At 37.4% G+C, this 15,393-nt stretch overlaps 1 protein-coding gene and 43 non-coding genes across 45 annotated transcripts in view; all 44 read left to right on the top strand.

Annotated features, from left to right (window-relative positions):
- The window catches only part of LOC100376837 (uncharacterized), a 93,291-nt gene that overhangs the window by 60,942 nt on the left and 16,956 nt on the right, over positions 1 to 15,393 (top strand). The gene's annotated exons all lie outside the window — the stretch shown is intronic.
- TRNAL-UAA (transfer RNA leucine (anticodon UAA)) lies at positions 211 to 293 on the top strand. Its single transcript has one exon. It is a non-coding gene; the product is annotated as a tRNA-Leu (tRNA).
- On the top strand, positions 446 to 528 carry TRNAL-UAA (transfer RNA leucine (anticodon UAA)). Its single transcript has one exon. It is a non-coding gene; the product is annotated as a tRNA-Leu (tRNA).
- Positions 680 to 762, top strand: TRNAL-UAA (transfer RNA leucine (anticodon UAA)). The gene has a single exon. It is a non-coding gene; the product is annotated as a tRNA-Leu (tRNA).
- Positions 914 to 996, top strand: TRNAI-UAU (transfer RNA isoleucine (anticodon UAU)). The gene has a single exon. It is a non-coding gene; the product is annotated as a tRNA-Ile (tRNA).
- On the top strand, positions 1,295 to 1,377 carry TRNAL-UAA (transfer RNA leucine (anticodon UAA)). Its single transcript has one exon. It is a non-coding gene; the product is annotated as a tRNA-Leu (tRNA).
- TRNAL-UAA (transfer RNA leucine (anticodon UAA)) lies at positions 1,529 to 1,611 on the top strand. Its single transcript has one exon. It is a non-coding gene; the product is annotated as a tRNA-Leu (tRNA).
- On the top strand, positions 2,144 to 2,226 carry TRNAL-UAA (transfer RNA leucine (anticodon UAA)). The gene has a single exon. It is a non-coding gene; the product is annotated as a tRNA-Leu (tRNA).
- On the top strand, positions 2,379 to 2,461 carry TRNAL-UAA (transfer RNA leucine (anticodon UAA)). The gene has a single exon. It is a non-coding gene; the product is annotated as a tRNA-Leu (tRNA).
- On the top strand, positions 2,613 to 2,695 carry TRNAL-UAA (transfer RNA leucine (anticodon UAA)). The gene has a single exon. It is a non-coding gene; the product is annotated as a tRNA-Leu (tRNA).
- TRNAL-UAA (transfer RNA leucine (anticodon UAA)) lies at positions 2,847 to 2,929 on the top strand. Its single transcript has one exon. It is a non-coding gene; the product is annotated as a tRNA-Leu (tRNA).
- TRNAL-UAA (transfer RNA leucine (anticodon UAA)) lies at positions 3,695 to 3,777 on the top strand. Its single transcript has one exon. It is a non-coding gene; the product is annotated as a tRNA-Leu (tRNA).
- Positions 3,929 to 4,011, top strand: TRNAL-UAA (transfer RNA leucine (anticodon UAA)). Its single transcript has one exon. It is a non-coding gene; the product is annotated as a tRNA-Leu (tRNA).
- TRNAL-UAA (transfer RNA leucine (anticodon UAA)) lies at positions 4,163 to 4,245 on the top strand. Its single transcript has one exon. It is a non-coding gene; the product is annotated as a tRNA-Leu (tRNA).
- On the top strand, positions 4,777 to 4,859 carry TRNAL-UAA (transfer RNA leucine (anticodon UAA)). The gene has a single exon. It is a non-coding gene; the product is annotated as a tRNA-Leu (tRNA).
- Positions 5,012 to 5,094, top strand: TRNAL-UAA (transfer RNA leucine (anticodon UAA)). The gene has a single exon. It is a non-coding gene; the product is annotated as a tRNA-Leu (tRNA).
- TRNAL-UAA (transfer RNA leucine (anticodon UAA)) lies at positions 5,246 to 5,328 on the top strand. The gene has a single exon. It is a non-coding gene; the product is annotated as a tRNA-Leu (tRNA).
- Positions 5,861 to 5,943, top strand: TRNAL-UAA (transfer RNA leucine (anticodon UAA)). Its single transcript has one exon. It is a non-coding gene; the product is annotated as a tRNA-Leu (tRNA).
- On the top strand, positions 6,329 to 6,411 carry TRNAL-UAA (transfer RNA leucine (anticodon UAA)). The gene has a single exon. It is a non-coding gene; the product is annotated as a tRNA-Leu (tRNA).
- Positions 6,563 to 6,645, top strand: TRNAL-UAA (transfer RNA leucine (anticodon UAA)). The gene has a single exon. It is a non-coding gene; the product is annotated as a tRNA-Leu (tRNA).
- On the top strand, positions 6,797 to 6,879 carry TRNAL-UAA (transfer RNA leucine (anticodon UAA)). The gene has a single exon. It is a non-coding gene; the product is annotated as a tRNA-Leu (tRNA).
- Positions 7,032 to 7,114, top strand: TRNAL-UAA (transfer RNA leucine (anticodon UAA)). Its single transcript has one exon. It is a non-coding gene; the product is annotated as a tRNA-Leu (tRNA).
- Positions 7,266 to 7,348, top strand: TRNAL-UAA (transfer RNA leucine (anticodon UAA)). The gene has a single exon. It is a non-coding gene; the product is annotated as a tRNA-Leu (tRNA).
- Positions 7,500 to 7,582, top strand: TRNAL-UAA (transfer RNA leucine (anticodon UAA)). The gene has a single exon. It is a non-coding gene; the product is annotated as a tRNA-Leu (tRNA).
- TRNAL-UAA (transfer RNA leucine (anticodon UAA)) lies at positions 7,734 to 7,816 on the top strand. The gene has a single exon. It is a non-coding gene; the product is annotated as a tRNA-Leu (tRNA).
- TRNAL-UAA (transfer RNA leucine (anticodon UAA)) lies at positions 7,969 to 8,051 on the top strand. The gene has a single exon. It is a non-coding gene; the product is annotated as a tRNA-Leu (tRNA).
- On the top strand, positions 8,203 to 8,285 carry TRNAL-UAA (transfer RNA leucine (anticodon UAA)). The gene has a single exon. It is a non-coding gene; the product is annotated as a tRNA-Leu (tRNA).
- On the top strand, positions 8,437 to 8,519 carry TRNAL-UAA (transfer RNA leucine (anticodon UAA)). The gene has a single exon. It is a non-coding gene; the product is annotated as a tRNA-Leu (tRNA).
- On the top strand, positions 9,051 to 9,133 carry TRNAL-UAA (transfer RNA leucine (anticodon UAA)). The gene has a single exon. It is a non-coding gene; the product is annotated as a tRNA-Leu (tRNA).
- TRNAL-UAA (transfer RNA leucine (anticodon UAA)) lies at positions 10,426 to 10,508 on the top strand. Its single transcript has one exon. It is a non-coding gene; the product is annotated as a tRNA-Leu (tRNA).
- Positions 11,507 to 11,589, top strand: TRNAL-UAA (transfer RNA leucine (anticodon UAA)). The gene has a single exon. It is a non-coding gene; the product is annotated as a tRNA-Leu (tRNA).
- Positions 11,741 to 11,823, top strand: TRNAL-UAA (transfer RNA leucine (anticodon UAA)). The gene has a single exon. It is a non-coding gene; the product is annotated as a tRNA-Leu (tRNA).
- TRNAL-UAA (transfer RNA leucine (anticodon UAA)) lies at positions 11,975 to 12,057 on the top strand. The gene has a single exon. It is a non-coding gene; the product is annotated as a tRNA-Leu (tRNA).
- On the top strand, positions 12,209 to 12,291 carry TRNAL-UAA (transfer RNA leucine (anticodon UAA)). The gene has a single exon. It is a non-coding gene; the product is annotated as a tRNA-Leu (tRNA).
- Positions 12,443 to 12,525, top strand: TRNAL-UAA (transfer RNA leucine (anticodon UAA)). Its single transcript has one exon. It is a non-coding gene; the product is annotated as a tRNA-Leu (tRNA).
- Positions 13,057 to 13,139, top strand: TRNAL-UAA (transfer RNA leucine (anticodon UAA)). The gene has a single exon. It is a non-coding gene; the product is annotated as a tRNA-Leu (tRNA).
- Positions 13,291 to 13,373, top strand: TRNAL-UAA (transfer RNA leucine (anticodon UAA)). The gene has a single exon. It is a non-coding gene; the product is annotated as a tRNA-Leu (tRNA).
- TRNAL-UAA (transfer RNA leucine (anticodon UAA)) lies at positions 13,525 to 13,607 on the top strand. The gene has a single exon. It is a non-coding gene; the product is annotated as a tRNA-Leu (tRNA).
- On the top strand, positions 13,759 to 13,841 carry TRNAL-UAA (transfer RNA leucine (anticodon UAA)). The gene has a single exon. It is a non-coding gene; the product is annotated as a tRNA-Leu (tRNA).
- Positions 13,993 to 14,075, top strand: TRNAL-UAA (transfer RNA leucine (anticodon UAA)). The gene has a single exon. It is a non-coding gene; the product is annotated as a tRNA-Leu (tRNA).
- On the top strand, positions 14,228 to 14,310 carry TRNAL-UAA (transfer RNA leucine (anticodon UAA)). The gene has a single exon. It is a non-coding gene; the product is annotated as a tRNA-Leu (tRNA).
- TRNAL-UAA (transfer RNA leucine (anticodon UAA)) lies at positions 14,462 to 14,544 on the top strand. The gene has a single exon. It is a non-coding gene; the product is annotated as a tRNA-Leu (tRNA).
- On the top strand, positions 14,696 to 14,778 carry TRNAL-UAA (transfer RNA leucine (anticodon UAA)). Its single transcript has one exon. It is a non-coding gene; the product is annotated as a tRNA-Leu (tRNA).
- Positions 15,310 to 15,392, top strand: TRNAL-UAA (transfer RNA leucine (anticodon UAA)). Its single transcript has one exon. It is a non-coding gene; the product is annotated as a tRNA-Leu (tRNA).

Genomic DNA, 15,393 nt, shown 5'->3' with positions numbered 1-15,393 from the left:
GTTCTAAAATGTGTCGTTACTTAAATTGTGAAGGCTCTACAACTATTGCCAAAGTTCGCCCTCTAGTGATGACGCATTTCCGTGACGTATATTATCGATTGCGCCACTTTGTTTAAACACAGTAATGGTGACATATCACAAAATTTTAAATCTTTGAAACTCTGTCTAAACAAATTTGTGAAACTATAAAAAATGTGCCTCCAGTATGTAGGTGCGGTGGCCGAGTGGTTAAGGCGTTGGACTTAAGTTCCAATGGACGTTAGTCCTCGTGGGTTCAAATCCCACCTGCACTATACTATTTTGTGTGAATCCAGTTGAATGTGTCACTCCTTAAATTTTCACTTTGATTAAACACAGTAATGATGACATATCTCAAAATTTTAAATCTTTGAAACTTTGTCTAAATAAATTTGTGAAACTATAAAAAATGTGCCTTCAGTATGTAAGTGCGGTGGCCGAGCGGTTAAGGCGTTGGAGTTAAGTTCCAATGGACGTTAGTCCTCGTGGGTTCGAACCCCACCTGCACTATACTATTTTGTGTGAATCCAGTTGAATGTGTCACTCCTTAAATTTTCACTTTGATTAAACACAGTTATGATGACATATCTCAAAATTTTAAATCTTTGAAACTCTGTCTAAATAAATTTGTGAAACTATAAAAATTTGACTCCATCATGTAAGTGCGGTGGCCGAGCGGTTAAGGCGTTGGACTTAAGTTCCAATGGACGTTAGTCCTCGTGGGTTCAAATCCCACCCGCACTATACTATTTTGTGTGAATCCAGTTGAATGTGTCACTCCTTGAATTTTCACTTTGATTAAACACAGTAATGGTGACATATCTCAAAATTTTAAATCTTTGAAACTCTGTCTAAATAAATTTGTGAAACTATAAAAATTTGACTCCATCATGTAAGTGCGGTGGCCGAGCGGTTAAGACGTTGGACTTATGTTCCAATGGACGTTAGTCCTCGTGGGTTCAAATCCCACCTGCTCTATACTATTTTGTGTGAATCCAGTTGAATCTCTCCGAACTACTTAAATTTTGTCAATGATGTTTCAGTGCAAACATGTTTTTCTTAAGGGGTTCTAAAATGTGTCGTTACTTAAATTGTGAATGCTCTACAACTATTGCCAAAGTTCGCCCTCTAGTGATGACGCATTTCCGTGACGTATATTATCGATTGCGCCACTTTGTTTAAACACAGTAATGGTGACATATCTCAAAATTTTAAATCTTTGAAACTTTGTCTAAATAAATTTGTGAAACTATAAAAAATGTGCCTTCAGTATGTAAGTGCGGTGGCCGAGCGGTTAAGGCGTTGGACTTAAGTTCCAATGGACGTTAGTCCTCGTGGGTTCGAATCCCACCTGCACTATACTATTTTGTGTGAATCCAGTTGAATGTGTCACTCCTTAAATTTTCACTTTGATTAAACACAGTAATGGTGACATATCTCAAGATTTTAAATCTTTGAAACTCTGTCTAAATAAATTTGTGAAACTATAAAAAATTAGCTCCATCATGTAAGTGCGGTGGCCGAGCGTTTAAGGCGTTGGACTTAAGTTCCAATGGACGTTAGTCCTCGTGGGTTCAAATCCCACCCGCACTATACTATTTTGTGTGAATCCAGTTGAATGTGTCACTCCTTGAATTTTCACTTTGATTAAACACAGTAATGGTGACATATCTCAAGATTTTAAATCTTTGAAACTCTGTCTAAATAAATTTGTGAAACTATAAAAATTTGACTCCATCATGTAAGTGCGGTGGCCGAGCGGTTAAGACGTTGGACTTAAGTTCCAATGGACGTTAGTCCTCGTGGGTTCAAATCCCACTGCACTATACTATTTTGTGTGAATCCAGTTGAATCTCTCCGAACTACTTAAATTTTGTCAATGATGTTTCAGTGCAAACATGTTTTTCTTTAGGGGTTCTAAAATGTGTCGTTACTTAAATTGTGAAGGCTCTACAACTATTGCCAAAGTTCGCCCTCTAGTGATGACGCATTTCCGTGACGTATATTATCGATTGCGCCACTTTGTTTAAACACAGTAATGGTGACATATCACAAAATTTTAAATCTTTGAAACTCTGTCTAAACAAATTTGTGAAACTATAAAAAAATGTGCCTCCAGTATGTAGGTGCGGTGGCCGAGTGGTTAAGGCGTTGGACTTAAGTTCCAATGGACGTTAGTCCTCGTGGGTTCAAATCCCACCCGCACTATACTATTTTGTGTGAATCCAGTTGAATGTGTCACTCCTTAAATTTTCACTTTGATTAAACACAGTAATGATGACATATCTCAAAATTTTAAATCTTTGAAACTTTGTCTAAATAAATTTGTGAAACTATAAAAAATGTGCCTTCAGTATGTAAGTGCGGTGGCCGAGCGGTTAAGGCGTTGGACTTAAGTTCCAATGGACGTTAGTCCTCGTGGGTTCGAACCCCACATGCACTATACTATTTTGTGTGAATCCAGTTGAATGTGTCACTCCTTAAATTTTCACTTTGATTAAACACAGTAATGGTGTCATATCTCAATATTTTAAATCTTTGAAACTCTGTCTAAATAAATTTGTGAAACTATAAAAAATTGGCTCCATCATATAAGTGCGGTGGCCGAGCGGTTAAGACGTTGGACTTAAGTTCCAATGGACGTTAGTCCTCGTGGGTTCAAATCCCACCCGCACTATACTATTTTGTGTGAATCCAGTTGAATGTGTCACTCCTTAAATTTTCACTTTGATTAAACACAGTTATGATGACATATCTCAAAATTTTAAATCTTTGAAACTCTGTCTAAATAAATTTGTGAAACTATAAAAATTTGACTCCATCATGTAAGTGCGGTGGCCGAGCGGTTAAGACGTTGGACTTAAGTTCCAATGGACGTTAGTCCTCGTGGGTTCAAATCCCACCCGCACTATACTATTTTGTGTGAATCCAGTTGAATGTGTCACTCCTTGAATTTTCACTTTGATTAAACACAGTAATGGTGACATATCTCAAAATTTTAAATCTTTGAAACTCTGTCTAAATAAATTTGTGAAACTATAAAAATTTGACTCCATCATGTAAGTGCGGTGGCCGAGCGGTTAAGACGTTGGACTTAAGTTCCAATGGACGTTAGTCCTCGTGGATTCAAATCCCACTGCACTATACTATTTTGTGTGAATCCAGTTGAATGTGTCACTCCTTAAATTTTCACTTTGATTAAACACAGTAATGGTGACATATCTCAAAATTTTAAATCTTTGAAACTCTGTCTAAATAAATTTGTGAAACTATAAAAATTTGACTCCATCATGTAAGTGCGGTGGCCGAGCGGTTAAGACGTTGGACTTAAGTTCCAATGGACGTTAGTCCTCGTGGGTTCAAATCCCACCTGCTCTATACTATTTTGTGTGAATCCAGTTGAATCTCTCCGAACTACTTAAATTTTGTCAATGATGTTTCAGTGCAAACATGTTTTTCTTAAGGGGTTCTAAAATGTGTCGTTACTTAAATTGTGAATGCTCTACAACTATTGCCAAAGTTCGCCCTCTAGTGATGACGCATTTCCGTGACGTATATTATCGATTGCGCCACTTTGTTTAAACACAGTAATGGTGACATATCTCAAAATTTTAAATCTTTGAAACTTTGTCTAAATAAATTTGTGAAAATATAAAAAATGTGCCTTCAGTATGTAAGTGCGGTGGCCGAGCGGTTAAGGCGTTGGACTTAAGTTCCAATGGACGTTAGTCCTCGTGGGTTCGAATCCCACCTGCACTATACTATTTTGTGTGAATCCAGTTGAATGTGTCACTCCTTAAATTTTCACTTTGATTAAACACAGTAATGGTGACATATCTCAAGATTTTAAATCTTTGAAACTCTGTCTAAATAAATTTGTGAAACTATAAAAAATTAGCTCCATCATGTAAGTGCGGTGGCCGAGCGGTTAAGGCGTTGGACTTAAGTTCCAATGGACGTTAGTCCTCGTGGGTTCAAATCCCACCCGCACTATACTATTTTGTGTGAATCCAGTTGAATGTGTCACTCCTTGAATTTTCACTTTGATTAAACACAGTAATGGTGACATATCTCAAGATTTTAAATCTTTGAAACTCTGTCTAAATAAATTTGTGAAACTATAAAAAATTGGCTCCATCATGTAAGTGCGGTGGCCGAGCGGTTAAGGCGTTGGACTTAAGTTCCAATGGACGTTAGTCCTCGTGGGTTCAAATCCCACCTGCACTATACTATTTTGTGTGAATCCAGTTGAATGTGTCACTCCTTAAATTTTCACTTTGATTAAACACAGTTATGATGACATATCTCAAAATTTTAAATCTTTGAAACTCTGTCTAAATAAATTTGTGAAACTATAAAAATTTGACTCCATCATGTAAGTGCGGTGGCCGAGCGGTTAAGATGTTGGACTTAAGTTCCAATGGACGTTAGTCCTCGTGGGTTCAAATCCCACTGCACTATACTATTTTGTGTGAATCCAGTTGAATCTCTCCGAACTACTTAAATTTTGTCAATGATGTTTCAGTGCAAACATGTTTTTCTTTAGGGGTTCTAAAATGTGTCGTTACTTAAATTGTGAAGGCTCTACAACTATTGCCAAAGTTCGCCCTCTAGTGATGACGCATTTCCGTGACGTATATTATCGATTGCGCCACTTTGTTTAAACACAGTAATGGTGACATATCACAAAATTTTAAATCTTTGAAACTCTGTCTAAACAAATTTGTGAAACTATAAAAAATGTGCCTCCAGTATGTAGGTGCGGTGGCCGAGTGGTTAAGGCGTTGGACTTAAGTTCCAATGGACGTTAGTCCTCGTGGGTTCAAATCCCACCCGCACTATACTATTTTGTGTGAATCCAGTTGAATGTGTCACTCCTTAAATTTTCACTTTGATTAAACACAGTAATGATGACATATCTCAAAATTTTAAATCTTTGAAACTTTGTCTAAATAAATTTGTGAAACTATAAAAAATGTGCCTTCAGTATGTAAGTGCGGTGGCCGAGCGGTTAAGGCGTTGGACTTAAGTTCCAATGGACGTTAGTCCTCGTGGGTTCGAACCCCACCCGCACTATACTATTTTGTGTGAATCCAGTTGAATGTGTCACTCCTTAAATTTTCACTTTGATTAAACACAGTTATGATGACATATCTCAAAATTTTAAATCTTTGAAACTCTGTCTAAATAAATTTGTGAAACTATAAAAATTTGACTCCATCATGTAAGTGCGGTGGCCGAGCGGTTAAGGCGTTGGACTTAAGTTCCAATGGACGTTAGTCCTCGTGGGTTCAAATCCCACCCGCACTATACTATTTTGTGTGAATCCAGTTGAATGTGTCACTCCTTAAATTTTCACTTTGATTAAACACAGTTATGATGACATATCTCAAAATTTTAAATCTTTGAAACTCTGTCTAAATAAATTTGTGAAACTATAAAAATTTGACTCCATCATGTAAGTGCGGTGGCCGAGCGGTTAAGACGTTGGACTTAAGTTCCAATGGACGTTAGTCCTCGTGGGTTCAAATCCCACCTGCTCTATACTATTTTGTGTGAATCCAGTTGAATCTCTCCGAACTACTTAAATTTTGTCAATGATGTTTCAGTGCAAACATGTTTTTCTTTAGGGGTTCTAAAATGTGTCGTTACTTAAATTGTGAATGCTCTACAACTATTGCCAAAGTTCGCCCTCTAGTGATGACGCATTTCCGTGACGTATATTATCGATTGCGCCACTTTGTTTAAACACAGTAATGGTGACATATCTCAAAATTTTAAATCTTTGAAACTTTGTCTAAATAAATTTGTGAAACTATAAAAAATGTGCCTTCAGTATGTAAGTGCGGTGGCCGAGCGGTTAAGGCGTTGGACTTAAGTTCCAATGGACGTTAGTCCTCGTGGGTTCGAATCCCACCTGCACTATACTATTTTGTGTGAATCCAGTTGAATGTGTCACTCCTTAAATTTTCACTTTGATTAAACACAGTAATGGTGACATATCTCAAGATTTTAAATCTTTGAAACTCTGTCTAAATAAATTTGTGAAACTATAAAAAATTGGCTCCATCATGTAAGTGCGGTGGACGAGCGGTTAAGGCGTTGGACTTAAGTTCCAATGGAAGTTAGTCCTCGTGGGTTCGAATCCCACCTGCACTATACTATTTTGTGTGAATCCAGTTGAATGTGTCACTCCTTAAATTTTCACTTTGATTAAACACAGTAATGGTGACATATCTCAAAATTTTAAATCTTTGAAACTCTGTCTAAATAAATTTGTGAAACTATAAAAAATTGGCTCCATCATGTAAGTGCGGTGGCCGAGCGGTTAAGGCGTTGGACTTAAGTTCCAATGGACGTTAGTCCTCGTGGGTTCAAATCCCACCCGCACTATACTATTTTGTGTGAATCCAGTTGAATGTGTCACTCCTTGAATTTTCACTTTGATTAAACACAGTAATGGTGACATATCTCAAGATTTTAAATCTTTGAAACTCTGTCTAAATAAATTTGTGAAACTATAAAAAATTGGCTCCATCATGTAAGTGCGGTGGCCGAGCGGTTAAGGCGTTGGACTTAAGTTCCAATGGACGTTAGTCCTCGTGGGTTCAAATCCCACCCGCACTATACTATTTTGTGTGAATCCAGTTGAATGTGTCACTCCTTAAATTTTCACTTTGATTAAACACAGTTATGATGACATATCTCAAAATTTTAAATCTTTGAAACTCTGTCTAAATAAATTTGTGAAACTATAAAAATTTGACTCCATCATGTAAGTGCGGTGGCCGAGCGGTTAAGGCGTTGGACTTAAGTTCCAATGGACGTTAGTCCTCGTGGGTTCAAATCCCACCCGCACTATACTATTTTGTGTGAATCCAGTTGAATGTGTCACTCCTTGAATTTTCACTTTGATTAAACACAGTAATGGTGACATATCTCAAAATTTTAAATCTTTGAAACTTTGTCTAAATAAATTTGTGAAACTATAAAAAATGTGCCTTCAGTATGTAAGTGCGGTGGCCGAGCGGTTAAGGCGTTGGACTTAAGTTCCAATGGACGTTAGTCATCGTGGGTTCGAATCCCACCTGCACTATACTATTTTGTGTGAATCCAGTTGAATGTGTCACTCCTTAAATTTTCACTTTGATTAAACACAGTAATGGTGACATATCTCAAGATTTTAAATCTTTGAAACTCTGTCTAAATAAATTTGTGAAACTATAAAAAATTAGCTCCATCATGTAAGTGCGGTGGCCGAGCGGTTAAGGCGTTGGACTTAAGTTCCAATGGACGTTAGTCCTCGTGGGTTCAAATCCCACCCGCACTATACTATTTTGTGTGAATCCAGTTGAATGTGTCACTCCTTGAATTTTCACTTTGATTAAACACAGTAATGGTGACATATCTCAAGATTTTAAATCTTTGAAACTCTGTCTAAATAAATTTGTGAAACTATAAAAAATTGGCTCCATCATGTAAGTGCGGTGGCCGAGCGGTTAAGGCGTTGGACTTAAGTTCCAATGGACGTTAGTCCTCGTGGGTTCAAATCCCACCTGCACTATACTATTTTGTGTGAATCCAGTTGAATGTGTCGCTCCTTAAATTTTCACTTTGATTAAACACAGTTATGATGACATATCTCAAAATTTTAAATCTTTGAAACTCTGTCTAAATAAATTTGTGAAACTATAAAAATTTGACTCCATCATGTAAGTGCGGTGGCCGAGCGGTTAAGGCGTTGGACTTAAGTTCCAATGGACGTTAGTCCTCGTGGGTTCAAATCCCACCTGCACTATACTATTTTGTGTGAATCCAGTTGAATGTGTCACTCCTTGAATTTTCACTTTGATTAAACACAGTAATGGTGACATATCTCAAAATTTTAAATCTTTGAAACTTTGTCTAAATAAATTTGTGAAACTATAAAAAATGTGCCTTCAGTATGTAAGTGCGGTGGCCGAGCGGTTAAGGCGTTGGACTTAAGTTCCAATGGACGTTAGTCCTCGTGGGTTCGAATCCCACCTGCACTATACTATTTTGTGTGAATCCAGTTGAATGTGTCACTCCTTAAATTTTCACTTTGATTAAACACAGTAATGGTGACATATCTCAAGATTTTAAATCTTTGAAACTCTGTCTAAATAAATTTGTGAAACTATAAAAAATTAGCTCCATCATGTAAGTGCGGTGGCCGAGCGGTTAAGGCGTTGGACTTAAGTTCCAATGGACGTTAGTCCTCGTGGGTTCAAATCCCACCCGCACTATACTATTTTGTGTGAATCCAGTTGAATGTGTCACTCCTTGAATTTTCACTTTGATTAAACACAGTAATGGTGACATATCTCAAGATTTTAAATCTTTGAAACTCTGTCTAAATAAATTTGTGAAACTATAAAAAATTGGCTCCATCATGTAAGTGCGGTGGCCGAGCGGTTAAGGCGTTGGACTTAAGTTCCAATGGACGTTAGTCCTCGTGGGTTCAAATCCCACCTGCACTATACTATTTTGTGTGAATCCAGTTGAATGTGTCGCTCCTTAAATTTTCACTTTGATTAAACACAGTTATGATGACATATCTCAAAATTTTAAATCTTTGAAACTCTGTCTAAATAAATTTGTGAAACTATAAAAATTTGCCTCCATCATGTAAGTGCGGTGGCCGAGCGGTTAAGACGTTGGACTTAAGTTCCAATGGACGTTAGTCCTCGTGGGTTCAAATCCCACTGCACTATACTATTTTGTGTGAATCCAGTTGAATCTCTCCGAACTACTTAAATTTTGTCAATGATGTTTCAGTGCAAACATGTTTTTCTTTAGGGGTTCTAAAATGTGTCGTTACTTAAATTGTGAAGGCTCTACAACTATTGCCAAAGTTCGCCCTCTAGTGATGACGCATTTCCGTGACGTATATTATCGATTGCGCCACTTTGTTTAAACACAGTAATGGTGACATATCACAAAATTTTAAATCTTTGAAACTCTGTCTAAACAAATTTGTGAAACTATAAAAAATGTGCCTCCAGTATGTAGGTGCGGTGGCCGAGTGGTTAAGGCGTTGGATTTAAGTTCCAATGGACGTTAGTCCTCGTGGGTTCAAATCCCACCCGCACTATACTATTTTGTGTGAATCCAGTTGAATGTGTCACTCCTTAAATTTTCACTTTGATTAAACACAGTAATGATGACATATCTCAAAATTTTAAATCTTTGAAACTCTGTCTAAATAAATTTGTGAAACTATAAAAATTTGACTCCATCATGTAAGTGCGGTGGCCGAGCGATTAAGACGTTGGACTTAAGTTCCAATGGACGTTAGTGCTCGCGGGTTCAAATCCCACCTGCTCTATACTATTTTGTGTGAATCCAGTTGAATCTCTCCGAACTACTTAAATTTTGTCAATGATGTTTCAGTGCAAACATGTTTTTCTTTAGGGGTTCTAAAATGTGTCGTTACTTAAATTGTGAATGCTCTACAACTATTGCCAAAGTTCGCCCTCTAGTGATGACGCATTTCCGTGACGTATATTATCGATTGCGCCACTTTGTTTAAACACAGTAATGGTGACATATCTCAAAATTTTAAATCTTTGAAACTTTGTCTAAATAATTTGTGAAACTATAAAAAATGTGCCTTCAGTATGTAAGTGCGGTGGCCGAGCGGTTAAGGCGTTCGACTTAAGTTCCAATGGACGTTAGTCCTCGTGGGTTCGAACCCCACATGCACTATACTATTTTGTGTGAATCCAGTTGAATCTCTCCGAACTACTTAAATTTTGTCAATGATGTTTCAGTGCAAACATGTTTTTCTTTAGGGGTTCTAAAATGTGTCGTTACTTAAATTGTGAATGCTCTACAACTATTGCCAAAGTTCGCCCTCTAGTGATGACGCATTTCCGTGACGTATATTATCGATTGCGCCACTTTGTTTAAACACAGTAATGGTGACATATCTCAAAATTTTAAATCTTTGAAACTTTGTCTAAATAATTTGTGAAACTATAAAAAATGTGCCTTCAGTATGTAAGTGCGGTGGCCGAGCGGTTAAGGCGTTCGACTTAAGTTCCAATGGACGTTAGTCCTCGTGGGTTCGAACCCCACATGCACTATACTATTTTGTGTGAATCCAGTTGAATCTCTCCGAACTACTTAAATTTTGTCAATGATGTTTCAGTGCAAACATGTTTTTCTTTAGGGGTTCTAAAATGTGTCGTTACTTAAATTGTGAATGCTCTACAACTATTGCCAAAGTTCGCCCTCTAGTGATGACGCATTTCCGTGACGTATATTATCGATTGCGCCACTTTGTTTAAACACAGTAATGGTGACATATCACAAAATTTTAAATCTTTGAAACTCTGTCTAAACAAATTTGTGAAACTATAAAAAATGTGCCTCCAGTATGTAAGTGCGGTGGCCGAGCGGTTAAGGCGTTGGACTTAAGTTCCAATGGACGTTAGTCCTTGTGGGTTCAAATCCCACCCGCACTATACTATTTTGTGTGAATCCAGTTGAATGTATCACTCCTTAAATTTTCACTTTGATTAAACACAGTTATGATGACATATCTCAAAATTTTAAATCTTTGAAACTCTGTCTAAATAAATTTGTGAAACTATAAAAATTTGACTCCATCATGTAAGTGCGGTGGCCGAGCGGTTAAGACGTTGGACTTAAGTTCCAATGGACGTTAGTCCTCGTGGATTCAAATCCCACTGCACGAAACTATTTTGTGTGAATCCAGTTGAATGTGTCACTCCTTAAATTTTCACTTTGATAAAACACAGTTATGATGACATATCTCAAAATTTTAAATCTTTGAAACTCTGTCTAAATAAATTTGTGAAACTATAAAAATTTGACTCCATCATGTAAGTGCGGTGGCCGAGCGGTTAAGACGTTGGACTTAAGTTCCAATGGACGTTAGTCCTCGTGGGTTCAAATCCCACTTGCTCTATACTATTTTGTGTGAATCCAGTTGAATCTCTCCGAACTACTTAAATTTTGTCAATGATGTTTCAGTGCAAACATGTTTTTCTTTAGGGGTTCTAAAATGTGTCGTTACTTAAATTGTGAATGCTCTACAACTATTGCCAAAGTTCGCCCTCTAGTGATGACGCATTTCCGTGACGTATATTATCGATTGCGCCACTTTGTTTAAACACAGTAATGGTGACATATCTCAAAATTTTAAATCTTTGAAACTTTGTCTAAATAAATTTGTGAAACTATAAAAAATGTGCTTCAGTATGTAAGTGCGGTGGTCGAGCGGTTAAGGCGTTGGACTTAAGTTCCAATGGACGTTAGTCCTCGTGGCTTCGAATCCCACCTGCACTATACTATTTTGTGTGAATCCAGTTGAATGTGTCACTCCTTAAATTTTCACTTTGATTAAACACAGTAATGGTGACATATCTCAAAATTTTAAATCTTTGAAACTCTGTCTAAATAAATTTGTGAAACTATAAAAAATTGGCTCCATCATGTAAGTGCGGTGGCCGAGCGGTTAAGGCGTTGGACTTAAGTTCCAATGGACGTTAGTCCTCGTGGGTTCAAATCCCACCCGCACTATACTATTTTGTGTGAATCCAGTTGAATGTGTCACTCCTTGAATTTTCACTTTGATTAAACACAGTAATGGTGACATATCTCAAGATTTTAAATCTTTGAAACTCTGTCTAAATAAATTTGTGAAACTATAAAAAATTGGCTCCATCATGTAAGTGCGGTGGCCGAGCGGTTAAGGCGTTGGACTTAAGTTCCAATGGACGTTAGTCCTCGTGGGTTCAAATCCCACCCGCACTATACTATTTTGTGTGAATCCAGTTGAATGTGTCACTCCTTAAATTTTCACTTTGATTAAACACAGTTATGATGACATATCTCAAAATTTTAAATCTTTGAAACTCTGTCTAAATAAATTTGTGAAACTATAAAAATTTGACTCCATCATGTAAGTGCGGTGGCCGAGCGGTTAAGACGTTGGACTTAAGTTCCAATGGACGTTAGTCCTCGTGGGTTCAAATCCCACCCGCACTATACTATTTTGTGTGAATCCAGTTGAATGTGTCACTCCTTGAATTTTCACTTTGATTAAACACAGTAATGGTGACATATCTCAAGATTTTAAATCTTTGAAACTCTGTCTAAATAAATTTGTGAAACTATAAAAAATTGGCTCCATCATGTAAGTGCGGTGGCCGAGCGGTTAAGGCGTTGGACTTAAGTTCCAATGGACGTTAGTCCTCGTGGGTTCAAATCCCACCTGCACTATACTATTTTGTGTGAATCCAGTTGAATGTGTCGCTCCTTAAATTTTCACTTTGATTAAACACAGTTATGATGACATATCTCAAAATTTTAAATCTTTGAAACTCTGTCTAAATAAATTTGTGAAACTATAAAAATTTGACTCCATCATGTAAGTGCGGTGGCCGAGCGGTTAAGGCGTTGGACTTAAGTTCCAATGGACGTTAGTCCTCGTGGGTTCAAATCCCACTTGCTCTATACTATTTTGTGTGAATCCAGTTGAATCTCTCCGAACTACTTAAATTTTGTCAATGATGTTTCAGTGCAAACATGTTTTTCTTTAGGGGTTCTAAAATGTGTCGTTACTTAAATTGTGAATGCTCTACAACTATTGCCAAAGTTCGCCCTCTAGTGATGACGCATTTCCGTGACGTATATTATCGATTGCGCCACTTTGTTTAAACACAGTAATGGTGACATATCTCAAAATTTTAAATCTTTGAAACTTTGTCTAAATAAATTTGTGAAACTATAAAAAATGTGCTTCAGTATGTAAGTGCGGTGGTCGAGCGGTTAAGGCGTTGGACTTAAGTTCCAATGGACGTTAGTCCTCGTGGCTTCGAATCCCACCTGCACTATACTATTTTGTGTGAATCCAGTTGAATGTGTCACTCCTTAAATTTTCACTTTGATTAAACACAGTAATGGTGACATATCTCAAAATTTTAAATCTTTGAAACTCTGTCTAAATAAATTTGTGAAACTATAAAAAATTGGCTCCATCATGTAAGTGCGGTGGCCGAGCGGTTAAGGCGTTGGACTTAAGTTCCAATGGACGTTAGTCCTCGTGGGTTCAAATCCCACCCGCACTATACTATTTTGTGTGAATCCAGTTGAATGTGTCACTCCTTGAATTTTCACTTTGATTAAACACAGTAATGGTGACATATCTCAAGATTTTAAATCTTTGAAACTCTGTCTAAATAAATTTGTGAAACTATAAAAAATTGGCTCCATCATGTAAGTGCGGTGGCCGAGCGGTTAAGGCGTTGGACTTAAGTTCCAATGGACGTTAGTCCTCGTGGGTTCAAATCCCACCCGCACTATACTATTTTGTGTGAATCCAGTTGAATGTGTCACTCCTTAAATTTTCACTTTGATTAAACACAGTTATGATGACATATCTCAAAATTTTAAATCTTTGAAACTCTGTCTAAATAAATTTGTGAAACTATAAAAATTTGACTCCATCATGTAAGTGCGGTGGCCGAGCGGTTAAGACGTTGGACTTAAGTTCCAATGGACGTTAGTCCTCGTGGGTTCAAATCCCACCCGCACTATACTATTTTGTGTGAATCCAGTTGAATGTGTCACTCCTTGAATTTTCACTTTGATTAAACACAGTAATGGTGACATATCTCAAGATTTTAAATCTTTGAAACTCTGTCTAAATAAATTTGTGAAACTATAAAAAATTGGCTCCATCATGTAAGTGCGGTGGCCGAGCGGTTAAGGCGTTGGACTTAAGTTCCAATGGACGTTAGTCCTCGTGGGTTCAAATCCCACCTGCACTATACTATTTTGTGTGAATCCAGTTGAATGTGTCGCTCCTTAAATTTTCACTTTGATTAAACACAGTTATGATGACATATCTCAAAATTTTAAATCTTTGAAACTCTGTCTAAATAAATTTGTGAAACTATAAAAATTTGACTCCATCATGTAAGTGCGGTGGCCGAGCGGTTAAGGCGTTGGACTTAAGTTCCAATGGACGTTAGTCCTCGTGGGTTCAAATCCCACCCGCACTATACTATTTTGTGTGAATCCAGTTGAATGTGTCACTCCTTGAATTTTCACTTTGATTAAACACAGTAATGGTGACATATCTCAAAATTTTAAATCTTTGAAACTTTGTCTAAATAAATTTGTGAAACTATAAAAAATGTGCCTTCAGTATGTAAGTGCGGTGGCCGAGCGGTTAAGGCGTTGGACTTAAGTTCCAATGGACGTTAGTCCTCGTGGGTTCGAATCCCACCTGCACTATACTATTTTGTGTGAATCCAGTTGAATGTGTCACTCCTTAAATTTTCACTTTGATTAAACACAGTAATGGTGACATATCTCAAGATTTTAAATCTTTGAAACTCTGTCTAAATAAATTTGTGAAACTATAAAAAATTAGCTCCATCATGTAAGTGCGGTGGCCGAGCGGTTAAGGCGTTGGACTTAAGTTCCAATGGACGTTAGTCCTCGTGGGTTCAAATCCCACCCGCACTATACTATTTTGTGTGAATCCAGTTGAATGTGTCACTCCTTGAATTTTCACTTTGATTAAACACAGTAATGGTGACATATCTCAAGATTTTAAATCTTTGAAACTCTGTCTAAATAAATTTGTGAAACTATAAAAAATTGGCTCCATCATGTAAGTGCGGTGGCCGAGCGGTTAAGGCGTTGGACTTAAGTTCCAATGGACGTTAGTCCTCGTGGGTTCAAATCCCACCTGCACTATACTATTTTGTGTGAATCCAGTTGAATGTGTCGCTCCTTAAATTTTCACTTTGATTAAACACAGTTATGATGACATATCTCAAAATTTTAAATCTTTGAAACTCTGTCTAAATAAATTTGTGAAACTATAAAAATTTGCCTCCATCATGTAAGTGCGGTGGCCGAGCGGTTAAGACGTTGGACTTAAGTTCCAATGGACGTTAGTCCTCGTGGGTTCAAATCCCACTGCACTATACTATTTTGTGTGAATCCAGTTGAATCTCTCCGAACTACTTAAATTTTGTCAATGATGTTTCAGTGCAAACATGTTTTTCTTTAGGGGTTCTAAAATGTGTCGTTACTTAAATTGTGAAGGCTCTACAACTATTGCCAAAGTTCGCCCTCTAGTGATGACGCATTTCCGTGACGTATATTATCGATTGCGCCACTTTGTTTAAACACAGTAATGGTGACATATCACAAAATTTTAAATCTTTGAAACTCTGTCTAAACAAATTTGTGAAACTATAAAAAATGTGCCTCCAGTATGTAGGTGCGGTGGCCGAGTGGTTAAGGCGTTGGATTTAAGTTCCAATGGACGTTAGTCCTCGTGGGTTCAAATCCCACCCGCACTAT

The sequence above is a fragment of the Saccoglossus kowalevskii genome, chromosome 3, assembly GCF_978046115.1.
Source record: "Saccoglossus kowalevskii chromosome 3, keSacKowa6.1, whole genome shotgun sequence".
NCBI classification, from domain to species: domain Eukaryota; kingdom Metazoa; phylum Hemichordata; class Enteropneusta; family Harrimaniidae; genus Saccoglossus; species Saccoglossus kowalevskii.
Note: the sequence above shows the minus strand (reverse complement) of the source record. Positions and strands in the feature narration are given on the sequence as shown.